Source organism: Coptis chinensis, chromosome 8 (genome assembly GCF_015680905.1).
Source record: "Coptis chinensis isolate HL-2020 chromosome 8, ASM1568090v1, whole genome shotgun sequence".
Lineage (NCBI taxonomy): Eukaryota > Viridiplantae > Streptophyta > Magnoliopsida > Ranunculales > Ranunculaceae > Coptis > Coptis chinensis.
In genome coordinates, this window is record NC_141463.1 from 22,165,180 (window position 1) to 22,168,513 (window position 3,334).

At 34.8% G+C, this 3,334-nt stretch overlaps 1 long non-coding RNA gene across 1 annotated transcript; it reads left to right on the plus strand.

Annotated features, from left to right (window-relative positions):
• Positions 1–2,967, plus strand: LOC147480512 (uncharacterized). Its single transcript, XR_015205022.1, has 2 exons — positions 1–1,128; positions 1,243–2,967. It is a non-coding gene; the product is annotated as an uncharacterized LOC147480512 (long non-coding RNA).
• The last annotated feature ends 367 nt before the right edge of the window (positions 2,968–3,334 follow it).

Sequence of the window (3,334 nt, forward strand, 5' to 3'; positions counted from 1 at the left end):
TACAATACATGGAATGGGAGAAAATCCCCATCTTCTCATTATGTTTACATGGATATTTTTGAAGAAAATCCCTCTGCATCGCCACTTTCTTTTCTTTCCTTCTTTCTCGTGTTCTGTGGTTTTCTGTATATTCTATCAAACGTGGCAGGGGTTTCTGACTTTCTTCATTTCTAACAAGTATTATGTTATGTGGTTTTCCGCACTGAAATTGCTTACTCATGCCTTCTTTTGTTAAAACTGTTTGTTTTGATTTGAAGTAAATTAACATATGTGACTGGAATACTGTATAGAAGACGCGTATGCTAATTGTAAGCATTGATTTAAAGCTTATATATGGCAAGTTTTATTCTTCAATTCGTGCAAATATAGACCCTGCTCAAGTTAATCTTCTTTACACTTGCTTCTGTTAGTTCTATTACACCCTGCACCACCATCTCACTAAAAATATTACATTGTTTTCCAATTATTTTGAAGATTCTGAATTCAGTAACGTCACTTGGGCGATAGTAACGAAGTCAAAATCATAGACAACGTCATAGGAAAAAAGAGACAAGATGTTTAACAACTAAGATGAGTCGAGAGAGAATGAGAATTTAGTATAGATATAGATGCTATAGGGAACAATAGTGTGAAAACAGAAAAGTTGTTTGCAAAGTTGAAGAAAAATAGTGATCGATGATTACTTGGGCGGTGGGTCAACTGGTCAAAGTGCTAACTTCTGTGAAAACCAAAATTCAATAACGACAGCAGCCCTCATTCCTTTTCTCAATAATCCGAATTCGTTATTTATTTGATTAGACTCCGCCGCGATGTTCATCAGATTGTACAAGAAAATATTACAATGCGTAAAGGAACGCGTACTTTTGTTTGCGATGAAGAGTTTTTTCGAAGAGAAACGTTTTGTCTTAGAAATTTGTTGAACAACCACCTTCTCCACAAGGAAAGAAACGTCTTCGTTGTTTATCCTTGAAGATTGTTGATAGAACAGACAAACCACAACCAACTCCTAGTAATCTACTCAAATACGGTGTCAGTGGAGGGTTTTGGATTTTTTTGTTTTTTTACGTTAAAAACAAATTCAGACGCCCCGATCAGCCTGACACATCTGGACATGCTGATCTTATTAAGGTACACTACTTTTTCTGCTCTTATATTTGGTCTTTCATATTTACTGTATCTATATACCATTTGTAAAAATGACCGACTTCTGATGTTGTTTTGTCTTTTGAAAATGAATATAAGTGGAAAGATCTAGTTTTTAGGGTCTTGGATTACTCTTCCATCTCAGTGCGCTAAAAGTGGTTCTGTACACACTGCTGATAGGTGTAATGGCATTGGAAGTGGAAGAAAAATGCTTGATGAGAAGGTCAAATATATCTTATTGGAGAGGATTTTAAACCTCGGGTAGCGAGATCGTTTGGTAAAGAATTGAAAGAGCTCTGTGGTCTTTGGGGAGAGGTGAAGGGAAAAAAAAACTTTTTAAGTCGCTTGGAAGAGGCGATTTAGAAAGTGTTGTTTGTGTTTTTGTGAAAAATGAAGGTTTGCAAGTAGAGAAAGAAAGAGCATAACGAGTAGGACAGGGAACGGGTTCGGGGCGGGTTGAGATAAAACCGTATCCAAACCTGAATCGGGCTAAATGATACCGAATCCAAATTCAAAACAGAATGTCCGAACCCGAATTCGAAAACCCGATTTCCAACAAAAGATTATGAGAATAGAGAATAGAGATGTTGTTTTAGACCTAGTTTTATTCAAGAAGTCAAAGAAAATGTTTGAGATTTAATTAATAAGATAAAGTTTTACTATTGTTTAGCTGGGTACTTCTATAATGCAATTAATCGGATGTATTTTGGGGTTTGCAGGTTTTAAGCTATCTATCTGAACCCAACAGGGTTAGTAAAGTTAAACCAAATCCGACACGAATAACCGGGTATGAAAATATAACTGAACCCGACCTATTCGGTATGCAGTCGGGTCGGGTTTTGGTATGCCTGACTCAATTCTCTGCCCTAATAATGAGCGAGAGGAAAACTTGGGAGATGGGTGTGGGTTTTGCTATGGGTATATTGGTGAAAAGCCGTGAATTCTGGGTGAGTATTGTGTTTGAATGAGTGTGAAAAGCTACATAAACAACACACATCTACACTACAAGAAATTAAGAATTCAAAGTTAACATACTTGTCAAAAAGGCATATGAGTGATTTTACCAAATATTTACCATCATTCAAATATTAAAAACAAACAAATGTATTAGAAAAAAGGAGTAAAGAATTGAAGAAGATGGTAAGGCAGGTGCCAACTAGTAAAGTTGGTAAAATTTTTGGGTGATGATAATAGAAGTTTGGGGCTCGAATCCTGCTAGTACGAAAGAGTTACTGATCTCGTTTAAAACAGACTTGCCAAAAAAATAATAATAATAAAAAAAATAATAAAATAATAAAAAATGGTAAGCGAACTGCTCAAGTTGAACAAAGAGATGGAGATAGAAAGACTGATATGGTATATGTGTGAGATATTTGAAGTGAAGCACACTATGCTTTGACAGGCCTTTGTCTACTTAATTTGTATTGGGCTCTAGTCTTTTAAATCCATATTCAAATCTTAAGTCTTTTTGGACAATTTTTGCCTTTTTGGGACAGGTTACTATTTTGCAAAAAATAATTTTGAGCCTGACTAAACCGTCTAGACCTGACTAATTACAGAGAATGGGCTTAAAGCCCAGTGTTCCAATTTAATTACGTAAAAAAGACACAACTTTTTCTAATTATATCAAAAGCCCATCAGGTCCATTTGTTGGCAATATTACACAATTGTCCCTTAAACAAAAATCAAAACTAGACAATTATGCAACATTCATGTTGCAATCAACAACATATGTAAATTTTGAAACCCTAGTTCTCCAAATTAAACCCAAATTTCGAAACCCTAACCCTAGTTCCCCAAATTAAACCCAAATTTTAAAACCCTAGTTCTCCAAATTAAACCTAAATTTCAAAACCCTAGTTCCTCAAATTAAACCCAAATTTCGAAATGAATAACCCTAATGAAGAAAAAAGAAAATATTCAAACGATAATGTGCAAGCAAACACAAGATCTACTAAAAAAAAAAAGAGAACAAGAGGGCAAAAAGGTTAGATACCAAATTTCATTGATAGTTTCACAATTTTGATATATTAGGATTTTCATTTTATGAAAAATTGGTTAAAGTGTGTTGAATGTATTCCCTACAACATGAGTGTTGCATCGAATATACTTGGATTTTTTTCGACCATCGCAATATGGATGTTGCCTCATCAAATCCTAATGCAACATGGATGTTGCATTGTCGAATCCC